The sequence below is a fragment of the Aethalodelphis obliquidens genome, unplaced genomic scaffold (assembly GCF_003676395.1).
Source record: "Aethalodelphis obliquidens isolate GAN/ISIS:26980383/991018 unplaced genomic scaffold, ASM367639v1 scaffold14, whole genome shotgun sequence".
Taxonomy (NCBI): Eukaryota; Metazoa; Chordata; class Mammalia; order Artiodactyla; family Delphinidae; genus Aethalodelphis; species Aethalodelphis obliquidens.
In genome coordinates this window covers 35518103-35534883 of record NW_020837958.1, presented here as the reverse complement: position 1 = coordinate 35534883, position 16781 = coordinate 35518103, and the positions used below count along the sequence as shown (strand labels likewise).

The 16781-nt window shown below is 43.1% G+C and overlaps 1 protein-coding gene across 1 annotated transcript in view; it reads left to right on the top strand.

The window, feature by feature from the left end:
* Positions 1 to 7975: 7975 nt before the first annotated feature.
* Positions 7976 to 16781, top strand: part of SWAP70 (switching B cell complex subunit SWAP70) — a 95122-nt gene continuing 86316 nt past the window's right edge. Inside the window, exon 1 of the mRNA XM_027115418.1 lies at positions 7976 to 8050. The gene's annotated coding sequence lies outside the window, so the exon portion shown is untranslated. The remainder of the gene's footprint in view (positions 8051 to 16781) is intronic.

The following is a 16781-nucleotide window of genomic DNA, read 5'->3' as shown; positions in this document are numbered from 1 at the left end:
GGTGTGAGACAGAGAGTCCAGGGTAACTCTGAGGTTTTCAGGTTGAGCACCTGGAAGAATGCCATTTACTGAGAAGCAAAAGACTGGGGGAGGGGCAGGGTTAGGAGGCTGTCAGGAGTTCCAGCTTGTAATTTTAAGTTTGAGATTTCTATTGTGGATACTCAAGTGAGATATGAAGGAACAGTTGAATATGCAGGTTTGGAGAGGTCTGTTGTAGATATATAATTTTCAAGTTGTCAGTGTATAGATGGTATTTTAAGACCATGAGACAGGATGATATCACCAAGGCAGATTAAAAGCAAGAAAGGGAAATTTCCGGGAGGCAGAAACCAAAAAGGAGCCCAAAGCTAGTATGATGAGCAGAATTAGAAGCTGGGACAAGGTAGGTCTCAGTCACTAAGGATGGGATTTAATGTTGTTACAGCAACAGGAGATGAGGCTTTGGACTTGGTAAGACTTGGAGCTGGAATGAAGGTCCCATCATAAAGTATGAAAGGGTCCATTAAAAGTCTAGCAGGGTGATTAAAAATCCGTACTCCATGGAAAAATTTCAGAACAGTGTGGACAGGAGGTGTTCCTAAAACCTTTCAGAGAGAAAGAACTGTTTTCTACAAAGCCTCAAAGATCAGAAGGCATCTGAATTCTCACCTTTCTTATGGAAAGCTAGGAGGCAATGGAAAAATGCCTTCAAAATACTGATAAAAAATAATTTTCAGCTTAGAATTCAAACCCTACCAAACTATCAAGTATTTTCAGACATGCAAAATCTCAAAAAATGTTACTTCCTATGCACTTTTGGGACACAACAGGAGAATTTGCTCCAGTAAAGCAAGGGGTTAAACCAAAAGGGAGAAAGAATGGGAACTAGAGGACCAGGTCTTCATCATGAGAGAGAGGTGAAGGAAATCCCCAAAATGATGGTGAATGGAGAATCCAAGATGACGATGATGCTGCTAGCTTAGAGGACAACCAGCTTCCACTGGAACAAGTCAGAAGGCTCCAGAGGAGATTTCAAGGAGATGGGATAGATAGAGTGCCTAAAGGGAAGAAGTATACTTGAGAAGAGATATACACAGCTGGTGGAACATTTGAAGATACATTAGGATAAGGACATAGAAAACTAAGCAAACAAAAATCTAGACTTAAAAAAATTTTTTTTAATTAGTTAAATTAATTTATTTTTGGCTGCGCTGGGTCTTCGTTGCTGCATGCAGGCTTTCTCTAGTTGTGGTGAGCGGGGGATACTCTTCATTGTGGTGCGCTGGCTTCTCATTGCGATGGCTTCTCTTTGTTGCAGAGCACGGGCTCTAGGCACGCGGGCTTCAGTAGTTGCAGCACGTGGGCTCAGTAGTTGTGGCTCGCGGGATCTAGAGAGCAGGCTCAGTAGTCGTGGCACACGGGCTTAGTTGCTCCACGGCATGTAGGATCTTCCCGGGCCTGGGCTCGAACCCATGTCCCCTGCATTGGTAGGTGGATTCTTAACCACTGCGCCACCAGGGAAGCCCTAGACTTATTTTTAAAAAGGGGAAACAAAACTAAAACTAAAAGTTGCCAGTTGATTGTAATATGCGTCATGATTTCAGAGATGTTAAGATGTGAACAAATGTACATGTTAGAATCAAAACTCAGTTGTTCATTAGGAAGGGCCTGTGAGTGGTAAGAATTTCTTAATTTTTATATGCTGAGATTCACCTCCTCTAATACTCTTGAATAATAATTTGGCAGAGTATAAATTTCTTTCATTCCTAAGGCTTTTCCTTCAATTCTGGAAAAAAACATTCTCAGTACTTTTCAAATATTTCTTTCTCTGTCATTTCTTTCAATTCTCTGGAACTCCTATTATATAAATATTTAAACCTTTTAATCTGTTCTCCATATTTTAACTACTGTTTCTTTCTGTTTAGCTCATGTTATATTGTGAGTGAGTTCCTGAGTTCTCTCTTCCAATTCTCTAATTCACTCTCCGAGTGTGTTCAAACTACAATTTCTCCCGTTATGGCCTTTTTTTATTTTTTATTTTTGGCTACCCTGTGTGGCTTGCAGGATCTTAGTTCCTTGACCAGGCATTGAACCCGGCCCTCTGCAGTGAAAGCGTGGAGTCCTAACCACTGGACCTCCAGGGAATTCCCCTGTTACGGCCTTTTAGATTTCAATTAGGGTATTTTTCATTTCAAGGATTTCTAATTGGTTATTGTTCATATTGTTTCATTTCAGTCTATTTTTGCTTCATAATTTCCTTTTGAAATGGAAGGTGTGCATTCATCTCTGAACATTTTCAACATCCTATTTTAAAGTCTTTCTATACTCTTTTACAAATTTCCAGTGGAAATTTGAGAAAATTTCTGATCTGATGGTTAATTTCAAAGGCCATCTTTCTCACCAAGTAGCTTCTTTCATATGTTTTGGAATTATGGTTCGAGTGAGAAAAGATTTGTTTTTGTTTGATTTCTCTCTCTTTCTGACTTTCCTCTCATCCCTTCTCAGGATGCCACCATCTGGCCCTCTGGAGCTCAACCTAGAGCCAGGGCTTTGGATTATGATCCGTCAGCCCCAGATATTAGGGAAATGGCATATCTAGTCAAGTCCAGTAGACAACTTGACAATCCCTGGTAGCAAGGTGTCCTCACCTCCCCAGGCTCTAATAAAGCCAGAGTTCCTAGATTGACAGCTGTTTTCTTCAACTTCTTTTCCCAAGCAGTGGAACCCACATCAGCCTCTGCTGTCAAGCCATGAGTTTCAGTCCCTCACATTGAGGGGAGCACTTTACCCCCACAGGAGCTGAACGCCCACCCAGCTGCCAAAGTCCAGCTTCCAGACTTGGAGCCCACGAGCCTGAGACATGGGCCCCACTGATCTTACTGTGTTTCTATTTCATTTCTGGCTCATGGAGATATGTGAGGGTCCAGCTATATCTTTTTATTTATTTATTTATTTTTGGCTGTGTTGGGTCTTCTAGTTACGTCAAGCGGGGACTACTCTTTGTTGCGGTGCGCGAGCTTCCCATTCGGTGGCTTCTCTTGTTGCAGAGCACGGGCTCTAGGCGCGCGGGCTTCAGTTGTGGCATGCGGGCTCAGTAGTTGTGGCTCGCAGGCTCTAGAGCGCAGGCTCAGTAGTTGTGGCTCCTGGGCTTAGTTGTTCTGCAGCATGTGGGATCTTCCCAGACCAGGGCTCGAACCCTTGTCCCCTGCACTGGCAGGTGGATTCGTAACCACTGTGCCACCAGGGAAGTCCCAGCTATATCTTTTTTTAAAATCATTTTTATAATTTTAAATGTCATGGCTTGCTATGTGTTTGAAGTAAAGGGGTTTTGGGAGATAAAAACTCACTTCCTTGTGTTGACTTCAATCTCCTCACACCTGCTTTCTGTCCCCCACCCCTCTACTGAAACCACTAAGTCAAAGCCACTGATGCTGTTCAAGTTGCCAAATCCAATGCATGTTTCTCTATCCTTATCGTACTTGACTATTTGGCAGCTTTTGTCATAACTTCGTTCTTAAAACATCACTCTTGGGCTTCCCTGATGGCGCAGTGGTTGAGAGTCCGCCTGCCGATGCAGGGGACGCGGGTTCGTGCCCCGGTCCGGGAAGATCCCACATGCCGCGGAGCGGCTGGGCCCGTGAGCCATGGCCGCTGAGCCTGCGCGTCTGGAGCCTGTGCTCCGCAACGGGAGAGGCCACAACAGTGAGAGGCCCGCGTACCGCCCCCCCCCCAAAAAAAAAAAATCACTCTCTGTCTGGCTACCCAACAGTCTCATGATTCTCATTCTCTTTGTCCTTTGCAGCTCAGTAGATCAGCTATTTTAAGATATTCCTTTGTCTTCTGCCATTTATTTTTGCTCACTGCTAAAGCCTGTTCATCTTTTGTAGGTAGTCTGTCTTTTTCCATAGGTTGCTTTTAAGATTTTCGTTTCTTATATTTGATGGTCTCCAGTTTTACCATGATGTCTAGGTAGGCATTTATTTGTATTTTGCTCAATATTTTGTGACCTGCACCTGATGGATAATGTGAATTCCGGTCCCACATTGGTGCAGAACAGGCTTGGGGTTCTAATTTATCATCGATGATTCCTTCTCCGCCTGTCGCCCAGGCCAATGGCAGACTTTATTGCTCCTTCCCCAGGCTGGTAAGCAGAGTTTTTCTATCCTCCTGTGGGGAGTAGATAGGACTTTTATTCTAATTCCAGGCCTTGCCAGGGCTCAAGGCCTCATCTTCTGCTGCCACAGCAACATTAAAATCCCATCCCTAATGCCTAAGACCTATCCCGTCTCAGCTTCGCATCCTGCTTACCATGCTAGCTTTGGGTTCCCTTTTGATTTCTGGCACCTGGGAATTTCCCTTTGTGGTTTTCAGTCTCAGATACATCTTAAGAAAAAATTATCCAGCATTTTCTTTGTGTGAGCAGTGAGTCCTGCTTCAGTTCCGTCAGCTTGTCTTGGTTTCAAGACACCGTTTTGGAACTCGGAGCCAAAAATTTGACTCTTTCTCCTCACTGGGTTCTTTTGAGTCTTCTTTCCTGTGTCAGTAAACCTCATCTACAAGCTCTAGTACAACTAAGCTGGCGAAAATTGAGTTTCGGTCAATTGAAACCAGTGTTTAATACAGTGGGGTTTGGGAATTTCTGACCTTCAGCGTAAAGTTCAAGTTCCCCAAACATTCTGATCCTATATATGTTCCTAACTCTATTTCCTGTTATGCTCTCTTATACACCCAACGCTTTTTTTAATATAAGTTTATTTATTTCCTTTATTTATTATTTTTGGCTACGTTGGGTGTTCGTTGCTGCGTGCAGGCTTTCTCTAGTTGCGGCGAGCGGGGGCTACTCTTCCTTGCGGTGTGCGGGCTTCTCATTGCAGTGGCTTCTCTTGTTGTGGAGCATGGGCTTTAGGCACGTGAGCTTCAGTAGTTGTGGCTCGCGGGCTCTAGAGTGCAGGCTCTGTAGCTGTGGCGCACGGGCTTAGTTGCTCCGTGCCATGTGGGATCTTCCTGGACCAGGGCTTGAACCTGTGTCCCCTGCATTGGCAGGCGGATTCTTAACCACTGCGACACCAGGGAAGCCCACACCCAATGCTTTTGACACACCCAAGTACCTGTTATTCTCCATATGCCCCTGAGATTTCTCACATCCATGACCTTGCATATTACCCTTTACCCAGAATACTTTTGCCATCACTTCAGGCCAAATCCAACCTGTCTTTCAAAGTCCAGTTCAACTGGTGCTCCTGCAAAGACTGGCTAATCTTATTTGCGTTTCCTCTGGATTTCTGTCACTGAGGGAGGCAGCTATGGTATAAATGACTGAATCTGTGAATTGATATCAGGACCTGGTTCTGCTACTCCTTAGCTATCTCTTATTACCTCTCTGAGCCTCAATTTTCCTTATATAAAATAGAGATAGAAATATCTACCACATGGAGTTAAAATTTCTTTTGGCTCTTTTGATTTTGAGTGACAACAAAACCCAACCCAAACTGGCTTCCGATGGAACAGCATTTATTGATTTACATAGGTGAAAAGTCTAGGGGCAGAGATGGCTTCAGGCATGGGTGAAGTCAAATTTCAAATGATATAATCAAGCCTCTGTATCTTTCCTTCTTTCAGTTCTGCCTTTCACTCTGTCACCTTCAGGCTCAGGTTCAAAGAGTGGCAAGCATTTCCAGAACCCACAGTCTTCATGCTTCAAGTCCAGCAGACAAACTTGAGAATCTCTTTCTCAGAAGTCCCAACTAGGGAATTCCCTGGCAGGCCCAGTGGTTAGGACTCCGCGCTTTCACTTTCACTGCCGAGGGCCCGAGTTGGATCCCTGGTCGAGGGAATTAAGATCCTGCAATCTGTGCAGTGTGGCCAAAAAAAAAAAAAAAAGAAGTACCAACTGTATTTTCATTGCTCTCGGTGGGTCACGTTTCCATCCCTGAGGTGGTCACTATGGCCAGGAGAACTTGACGCTTGGGTTGGCTGTGGCCCAGGAGACGTGTTCTGCCTCAGACCCTGGGTGCAGCCCTGGCAGCAGCACACAGGATCAGAGTGGGTGGGTGGAGATTCTTCACTGAGAAGTTAGGGTACACTTACCAGAGGGGGAAAGGATGCTGAATGAGAATAACGGCAGATGTCCATCACAAGTATGTCGAGGATCAAATGAGATAATATAAGGAAACTGTCCTCAGAAAGTCCCATTCAAATATAAATGATGATTATTCTTTGGTTCTCTCTCTTGTGGCATGAAGCACTCTCTTCCTTTGATTACAGCATCAAGGAAGCATCAAGTTCATGCTGCATCTCCCCTACTGCACCCTGAGCAGTTAGGGAGCAGGATTTGTGTCCTAGTCATCTCTGGGTCATTTCACCACTTCTAACTCAGCACCCAGAAAATAGGAAGTACTCAAAAATTGATTACGGAGTAACTGAAAGAGCCTAAAATCCAAAGCGTTCCCCAGAATGGTGCTAATCCCTAGGCCAAACTCTTGAAGGCCTGGGAGAAGTTTACACTTTCATTGCAGTCATAGGTAAGTCAGCTCTAGCTTTTTTCATGGTGGGTTGGGGTTAGGGTGAGAAATAATTTCAGGAAGGTGTGTCCTTGCATTGATTTGTTGACATGGCCAACCACAGGCTATTCAGAGAAAAGAAAAGTCCTTCTGGTTTAATTGTTGACTTATTTGATTTCTGGTTTTATTTTTCTCTTCCTGCCCTCACTGTTAGCAGGGTGAGCTTCAGGAAAGTACAGACTGAATGAAAGAATTTCCCAAAGGCACAGACCAGCAGGACAGGTTTGGGGTTCCCTCCTGCTTCTTGAGGCCTGAGCGTCCAGGAAGTTTTGAGTTTAATTAAGGGAACTGGATATCAGATCTAGTTGAGCAGTTGGAAGACCAGCCCAGTGAATCTGTTCTGTGTCTCTGCAGTTGTATTCATTTCCTTAGATTTCCTGTCTGAACACAGAGACTGGAGCTACTGGGGCCATACTGGAGTTTAGGAAACGAACTGTTAAGAGAGAGGATGAAGGACCCAAATCACCTCTTGAAATAGTCTACAGCTGACTGCTGCTCCAAAGTTGGCCTGGACCTGCTTTTTTGGCTGATTTTGCAATAAAAACACTAACTCTTCAGCCACAAGTGTTAAGTAGGAAAGGCGATATGGTTTAACATATAAATATATGGAGGCTGTAGGGACCCACTAATTTTCAACCTGCCCTCTCTTTTGTGGTAGCAATAATCCTAATCCAGAAACCTGGGCCCTAACAGGGCAGAAACAACGGGGACAGTTTTTTTTTTTTTTTGCGCGGTACGCGGACCTCTCACTGTTGTGGCCTCTCCCGTTGCCGAGCACAGGGTCCGGACGCACAGGCTCAGCGGCCATGGCTCACTGGGCCCAGCCGCTCCGCGGCATGTGGGATCCTCCCGGTCCGGGACACGAACCCGTGTCCCCTGCATCGGCAGGCGGACTCTCAACCACTGCGCCACCAGGGAAGCCCGGGACAGTTTTTTAGAGAAGGAAAATTACATGATTATAGGTATTGTGAACGTGGACATAAGCACTTGACTAAGTTGCAGAGTCATTGTTGGAAACTGTTTTAGCTCCTGTATATCAAAGAAAATTGCTGATGGGCGGGGGAGTGGGAATGAGAATTGTCCAAAGGCACTGTTAACAGGTCAGGAGTCGCCAAAGGAAAATCCGATCTGGGCGGGTCAGCAGCACCCAGCCTGCTGCTTGGTGGGCTTGAGAACACAGGCTGGGTGTTGCTTAAAAGGAACTCCCTATTCTCTATCTTCATTTCCTGGACTGTCCAAGTCAGTGCAGATTCATTTCTGGAAGGATATCCCTTGACCTTACCTCCCCTCGTGTCTCTGTCACTTCCCCAGTTGGCATTTTATCTCTCTTCCTGACACTGGCTTCCTCTTCGGGCCTCAGCAGTGTTCTCACAACTTTTTTGCGTAACACGCTCCTTGCCTGAACCTGCTGTTTGGTCTCTCTTCCCCACAGGTAGCCACAGGTGTTCTGCCCAGGCACCTGCAGCAGCACAGCCTTAGAGAAAGGGCCTGGACTTGGAAGCTACACAGAGGTGAGTTCTAATCCTAGTTCTGCCATTTATTAACAGGATGAACTTGAGCAAGTTGTTTCATTTCTCTGAGGTTTCAGTGTCCTCATCTGTAAAATGGGGATAATCTTTCTTACTGGGTTTCTGTGAGGATTTGATAAGATAAAGGACCTAGGACAGTGAGCAGGTTGACCCTTTGTAAATGGCAGCTCTTGTTAAGAGTGAAGAGAGGGCTGGCGAGGACACATTGTACAAATGCCCCCTTACCACCTCACCAGTGATAGCATCTGACCAACAGAATCAGGCGTTTACCCTGGTGGAAAACTCCTGCATAGATGGGAGCCTCCACTTCCTCATTTGTAATGTGCTGTAATATTTCACAGTCGGTTAGTCAGGAAATTGTTCTTAATATCTAGCCTAAGTTCCTCCTGCTACCATGTGTCACATCACAATTTTTAAAAAATGACACACAAACAGACCCATGAAAATGAGCAGATTTTTCTGTGAGTCAGAGGCACTCACAGGCCTTGGGGTTTACTCTTATCTTCGAGAAACCAGGGAATATTTGTTGTGTGACCCCTGCGGACCAGAAACTTGTGCTGGGCTTTGCTGGGAAGCTCCGGAGAGGTGTGACGAGACTCTCTTGGGACTCATGTCTCGTTTGGACCAGTGATCTCAGTCTCTCTCCCTCTCTTTTAATTTTTGGGTTACAGATGAATGACTAATCCTAATTTAGAAAGCCTGGGAAGACAGCAAAGCAATTTAGTAGGACTGATCATGCTGGTAGGTAATCACAAATAGCAACTTGGCTCTGACAAGGACTGAAATAAAAATTGTCTTTGTCTTTGAGATTTAAGCAGAAGATACCAACCAGCCCCATGCAGCAGATTATTTTGTTTAACTATGCGTGTGCATTTTGCAGCTAATCCTTCTTACTGAGCTGTTACTATGAATCACGTCTTTTCAGCTATGTAGCCCCAGATCTCAGTGTCTGAGAAGCTCCTGTGGGAAGAAAATGTTTGCAGACTTTCACATATGTCTACCCTGTGGATGTACTCTAAAGCTGTGGGCTGAGCTGCAAACTGGCCGCCTGTGGACCACAGACAGCCCGTAGATGTGTGCTGTTTGGCCCCGCAGTGTTTTGTTTTCGTTCTTTTAGTTGAATCGGTTGCCCTAATCTAAAACTCCACAAGATTCACATGATCCAGTTTTTTGGCTTCTCTTGAAAAAGGGAAGATCTGGCAACACTGAAGCTGCATTTCCTCACAGTAGCATCACCTGGGCCTGAGCAGAGATGCTCCCTGTAGACGGGATCACCGTTTCCTACTGCTTCATTCCCACTCATTTTCCTTCATGTATAGATCCTGCCTGGGCCTTGAAGGCATTTAAACTGGGGGCTTCTGGCCTGTGAAGTCCCCTTTGGTCACTGATAGCACAGCTGCTAGTGATCTGTTCCTTTGGACACTCTAACCTCTCTTCCTACACCAGAAACCAGTGTTTGTAATTTCTACAGATATCAGCAGAAATCAGTTGTGATCCCAGCATAAGTCAGTGTTTGTAATTCTTGCAGCTATGTCTTCCCTGAGTTTATAATAAATGCCACAGTTGAAGGCACGTGTCATGTTACCAGTAGGTTCTCATGTGAGGATCAATGGCAGGAACCCCTGTTTGAAATTTGCCTCACCACACTGTTTCTAGGTTGTTCAAAGTCCAGGGGGCTTCTGTCTGGGCAGAGGAACATTCTCTACAACTTCCGGTATAACTGATGCTCAATTTATCCAATTTATATGCCTAATAAACAAACAAAACTAATAAATTTGGGGGGGAGGGTTTCATTTTACTTTATTTTTTCTTTAACATCTTTATTGGAGTATAATTGCTTTACAATGGTGTGTTAGTTTCTGCTGTATAACAAAGTGAATCAGCTATACATATATCCCCATGTCTCCTCCCTCTTGCATCTCCCTCCCACCCTCCCTATCCCACCCCTCTAGGTGGTCAAAAAGCATCGAGCTGATCTCCCTGTGCTATGCAGCTGCTTCCCACTAGCTGTCTATTTTACATTTGGTAGTGCATATATGTCCATGCCACGCTCTCACTTTGTCCCAGCTTACCCTTCCCCCTCCCCGTGTCCTCAAGTCCATTCTCTACGTCTGCATCTTTATTCCTGTCCTGCCCCTAGGTTCTTCAGAACTGTTTTTTTTTTTTTTTTAGATTCCATATACATGTGTTAGCCTAAGGTATTTGTTTTTCTCTTTCTGACTTACTTCACTCTGTATGACAGACTCTAGGTCCATCCACCTCACTACAAATAACTCAATTTTGTTTCTTTTTATGGCTGAGTAATATTCCATTGTATATATGTGCCACATCTTCTTTACCCATTCATCTGTCGATGGACACTTAGGTTGCTTCCATGTCCTGGCTACTGTAAATAGAGCTTCAGTGAACATTGTGGTACATGACTCTTTTTGAATTATGGTTTTCTCAGGGTATATCCCCAGTAGTGGGATTGCTGGGTCATATGGTAGTTCTATTTTTAGTTTTCTTAAGGAACCTCCATAGTGGCGGTATCAATTTACATTCCCACCAACAGTGCAAGAGGGTTCCTTTTTCTCCACACCCTCTCCAGAATTTATTGTTTGTAGATTTTTTGATGATGGCCATTCTGACTGGTGTGAGGTGATACCTCATTGTAGTTTTGATTTGCATTTCTCTAATGATTAGTGATGTTGAGCATCCTTTCATGTGTTTGTTGGCAATCTGTATATCTTCTTTGGAGAAGTGTCTATTTAGGTCTTCCGTCCATTTTTGGATTGGGTTGTTTGTTTTTTTGATATTGAGCTGCATGAGTTGCTTGTAAATTTTGGAGATTAATCCTTTGTCAGTTGCTTCATTTGCAAATATTTTCTCCTATTCTGAGTGTTGTCTTTTCGTCTTGTTTATGGTTTCCTTTGCTGTACAAAAGCTTTTAAGTTTCATTAGGTCCCATTTGTTTATTTTTAAAACTAATACATTTTTAAAAGTTTCTTAAACTACAGTTTTACATTTAAATCCCATTATAAAATGTTTCTTTTGGGTGAAAATAAAAGAAAGCCCTGACTCAAAATGGCTTAAATGATAAGGAATTGTATTATCTCACATGACATGAAGCTCTGAGGTGGGATAGGCTGTGGGCATGGTGTGCCCAGGCTGCAGCTCCACTCTATTATGATTCTCTTGGTTCTGCCCTTCTCTGTGTCCTGGTAGAAGCCTCAGGCTTGTAGCAGTGTGGCTGCAGCAATGACATTATCATATCCAGACACAACAATTCAGAGAAAGTGGAACTTTTATTTCCCTTTTTTGGGACTGTGGAAACCTCTCTCAGAAGCCTCACATGGACTTTAATTCCCATCTCATTGGCCAGAGTTGTATCACATGCCTGTTCCTAAACCAATCACTGGCAAGGAGAATGGGACTGCCCGTTGGCTTTTATTAATTATCTCAGAGTGGAATGAGCGCTGAGAAGTCCATGATAATGATCACCTCATCACTTGCTCAAATTCCCTTAAACAATCCAAGTTATAATCACAAATCCAATAAGACTGATTTCTCAAACACTGAAACATCCCAACACACCAAACAGCAGACAGAATCACGAAAATAAAATAATCACAAAGGCTATAACCACATTTAAGTCTAACTTCAAAATATTAAAATCGTGGATTTAATTTCTTTTTCATTACTTCTATACTTATTTGTAGACGTAATATTTATTTTGATACTTTTCTATGTTACAGTGATTTTACTAGACCCCAAGTTAAAATAATACCATTTTATACTGGCCACGGTTGTAGGTTATTTACGTAGGTTGGGGTTATTTATAATTGATTCTTGGCTGGAGCAGGGGATTTTGTGGCACCTTCTAAACTTGAGCTGGCATGCATCCGGCTGCCCTCCCACCTTTTATAACAGCTTTATTGTCATAAAATTTACATACCATACCGTTCATCATTTAAAGTATACAGTTCAATAGCTTTTAGTATACTCATAGAGTTATGCCACCATCACCTAATCAATTTTAGAGCATTTTCATCATTCCAACGGGAAACCCATTAGGAGTCACTCCCCGTCTCCCCGCTCCTCTAAGCCCCAGGCAACCATCAGTCTATTTTCTGTCTCTATGCATTTGCCTGTTCTGGACATTTCCTACAAATGGAATCATACACCCTGTGGAGGCTGGGTCCCTTTTAATCATTACACTTTACTTGCTCCATCAGTGACATTTGTCATGCCTATACCTTTCATGGGGGATTTCCTGAAATTATGTATTTTATAGTTTTGCTTAGTTAGTACAGGCATACCTCATTTTATTGTGCTTTGCTTATTGCACTTCACAGATGCTGTGCTTTTTATAAATTGAAGGTTTGTGGCGACCTTATGTTGAACAAGTCTATCGGCACCCTTTTCCCCACAGCATTTGCTCACTTCACATCTCTGTGTCACATTTCAATAATTCTCCCAATATTTCAAAACTTTTTCATTCTTATTATATTTTTTATGGTAAGCTGTGGACAGTGATCTTTGATATTACTATTGCATAAAAATTATGACTCACTGAAGGTTCAGGTGATGGTTAGCATTTTTTAGCAATAAAATATTTTGTAATGAAGGTAGGTACATTGGTTTTATAGACAATGCTATTATTGCACGCTTAATAGACTACAATAGAGTGTGAACATAACTTTTCTATGCACTGGGAAGCCAGAAAATTCATGTGACTCGCTTTATTGCAGTATATGCTTCATTGTGGCTGGAACTGAACCCGCAGTATCTCTGAAGTATGCTTGTATTATATAATTGGTTGTACTGCCTTTGTTATGTATTTACACAGTTGTTTGGAATGATTGCAAATATAAACATGCCTTATATATTAAGCATTCACTCCCTTCTTTTCTTCCTCCATGCCTTCCTTCCTTTCTTTCTTCCTTCCGAAAATAAGTGTTGAGCATCTTCTCTGTATCAGGTATTGTGCCAGGCACTGGGAGTCCAACAATGAACATGCGGGTAGGCCCATCCCTTCATGACTTAGAATTGGGTGGAGGTCCTGTCCTTTCTGCTGATGACGAGGAGGCCATGCCATGTGGGTGCTGCTGAGCACCGTTCCAGAACTGGTCAGCGTCCTCAGAATAGCTTCCTGCTCCTTTTCATATTTCCAGTCTTCCCCTACCTCTCCTACCATCTAACCTTTGATATACTATCTTCAGGTGTATACTTACCACCATTTATGCAAACTTTTCCATACATGCTTCATTATCTTATTTTCACAATAGCAACTCATGAAAATCAGATTTGCTTTGCTACCAAGTTTTATTTGATGACAACACTAAGCTGTTCATTTGTTTCATATTTATATCTAGATCCTTCCCCCAAAAGGATTAAAATTGAAACAGAACACAGGTCATTTATAAATAGCCAAGGTATAGATGTTAACAGCTAAGAAAATCTTTCTTATAGCTGAGCACTAGATTTATCTTGGACCAGAAAAAGAATGCAAACAAATTTGCATCAATGGAGAGACTTCTGAATGGTGATAGATGATTCAAATAAAGATTATAAAAGAGAAGAGATTATAATCGTAGGTTTGGTGTGGGGTTCAAAATTAAGGAAGCAGAAGGTATATTAAATAACTATATTTTTACATTAGAATAAATAAGAGTTGGATAAAAGTGGAAAGATTTAATGCAAACTGATGTGGACTTAGAAAGAAAGATATTCGTCAGGTTTGTCACCTGGAAACAACTTGACTCACTACCAAACTGATTGGCACACCCAACATCCAGATTTTGGATTCTACTATGCTCCTTAAAAAAAGCCAAGACCTTTAAAAGCATAGCCAATTCCATGTCTTGGAACAGGGAAAGACAAGGAGGAGCCTGTAACATCTGAGAAAAGGATGCTTCCAAAAATATTTAAAATAGTGCTGATTGGACATTGAAGCCAATATAACAGGGCTCTCAGCGGTCGTGTTGTGATTCTTTTGAGCATCAAAAAAGAATAATAATTACAGTTAATTATAACATTTCTAAAGTCCATGGTTCAAAGTGAAAAGTTTTAAAGAGGCATATAAAAAGGTAATTATAACACCAAATGGGACTTCCCTGGTGGCGCAGTGGTTAAGAATCCGCCTGCCAATGCAGGGGACCCAGGTTCAATCCCTGGTCTGGGAAGATTCCACATACCGCGGAGCAACTAAGCCCGTGCACCACAACTACTGAGCCTGCGCCCTAGAGCCTGCGAGCCACAACTACTGAAGCCTGCACGACCTAGAGCCTGCGTGCTGCAACTACTGAACCCGCATGCCACAACTACTGAAGCCCTCGCACATAGAACCCGTGCTCTGCAACAAGAGAAGCCACCACAATGAGAAGCCTGCACACCGCAATGACGAGTAGCCCCTGCTCGCCGCAACTAGAGAAAGCCTGTGCTCAGCAACAAAGACCCAACACAGCCAAAAAACAAAAACAAACAAAGAAAAAACACCAAATGAGGCTAAATGTAATAAAATATATTTAAATATTCTTATTAATTTCCAAAGTAGGTGTTACTATTTTTGACCTCTTTGTTTCTTCTGGTAAATACATTTTGTGTATTTCTGGGGCTCAGGGCAGGCCACCTCAAAATGTGCCTCAATGGCATATAGATTATTTTGAATTAAAGTTACTTAAGAAACGGCCAACATAAGAGGGACACTCTGACCCTCCCCTCGGTCTCCCTGAAAGCAGGAAGTCAGTCTCTCACGTGAAAGGTGCCCTCCCTGCATCTGGAGGTAGAAAGGACCCTTATTACTAGAGGTAAGGAAGTCAGGCCACGAAGCCTGTATAGACAAACCTGTTACTTCTTTAATGTACTCCCTCAAGCCCAACTCTGTTTAGATTCTTCACTAACTGCGCAGCCAACACATAAGTTTCTTTGTCCTGTCACTTCTTCACAAACTTATTGTTTTGTTTTGGTTTTTTGTCTAAAAAGTATAAAAGTTGCCTGCTTTGGCCACTGCCTAAGTCTCATTTCTATGGCATCTCCAAGTGCATGAATTAAAATTTGTTTCTTTTTGTCCTGTTAATCTGTTTTGTGTCAGTTTTATTATTAGTCCCACAGGAACTCAAGAGGGGTAAAGGGGAAATTTCCACTTCCCCAACAGTATAAAGTATAAGTATATATTTCCCTCAGTGTAATGAGGGACGAATGTATACAGGGAACAAAAGTAAGCCAAAGAATTATGTAAAAAGCAGAAATTGTCCTAAGAACAGGAAAATAGGATTAACCTGATGGTCACATAATAACCAGGTAAACAGGGGGTCTGATAATGTGTTACAAGATGGGGCATCCATCAAATACCATAAGGAAAGAAAGCTGACTCGAAAGTTTCCATCCTTTGTTTCCTGGGAAGTAAAATCTGCTGATGATTCTACTAATGTATCAAAGGTTAGATGATGGGAGAGATGGGGAAAGATTGGAAATATGAGAAGGAGCAGGAAGCTATTCTGAGGACCCTGAACAGTCCAGGAGTGGTAAACTCAGCGGCACCCACATGGCATGGCCTCCTCAAGTCATCAGCAGAAAGGACGGGACCTCCACCCAACTCTAAGTCCATGAGGGGAAGGGCCAACCTGCATGTTCATTGTTGGACTCCCAGTGCCTGGCACAATACCTGATACAGAGAAGATGCTCAAAACTAATTTGTGGAAGGAAGAAAGAAAGAAGAAAAGGAAGGAAGGCACTGAGGAAGAAAGGAAGAGAGTGAAGAATGGAAGATTTTTTTTTTCTTTTTGACATTGCTGATTTTCCCTCCATTTTTATTGAGGTATAATTGACAAAGAAAAATAGTGTATGTTTAAGGTATATGACTTGAATTTTTTTTTTATAAATTTATTTTATTTTATTTTTGGCTGCGTTGGGTCTTTGTTGCTGCATGTGGGCTTTTTCTAGTTGCGGTGAGCGGGGGCTACTCTTTGTTGCGGTGCACGGGATTCTCATTGTGGTGGCTTCTCTTGTTGCGGAGCACGGGCTGTAGGTGCAGAGGTTTCAGTAGTTGTGGCTCACGCGTTCTAGAGCGCAGGCTCAGTAGTTGTGGCGCACGGGCTTAGTTGCTTCGCGGCATGTGGGATCTTCCCGGACCAGGGCTTGAAACCGTGTCTCCTGCATTGGCAGGCGGATTCTTAACCACTGCACCACCAGGGAAGCCATGACTTGATGTTTTGATATATGTATATATTGTGAAATAATTCCTCCAGTCAAGCTAATTAACATAGCCATCACCTCACATAGTTACCAGTTACCATTTTTTTTTTGGTGGTAAGAACACTTAAGATCTACCCTCTCAGCAAATTTCAAGTATACACTACAGTATTTGTTAACTATATTCACATTGCTGTACATCAGATCTCCAGAACTTATTCATCTTGTAAATCTGAAACTTTGTGCCCTTGATCAACATTTCCCTACTTCTCCCTCCCGCCAGCCCCTGGCAACTATCATTCTATTCTTTTTTTTTCTTTTTTTTTTTTTTTGCAGTAGGTGGGCCTCTCACCATTGCGGCCTCTCCCGCTGCGGAGCACAGGCTCCGGGACGCGCAGGCTCAGCGGCCATGGCTCACGGGCCCAGCCGCTCCGCGGCATGTGGGATCTTCCCCGACCGGGGCACGAACCCGCGTCCCCTGCATCGGCAGGCGGACTCTCAACCACTGCGCCACCAGGGAAGCCCCAAATGTATATTT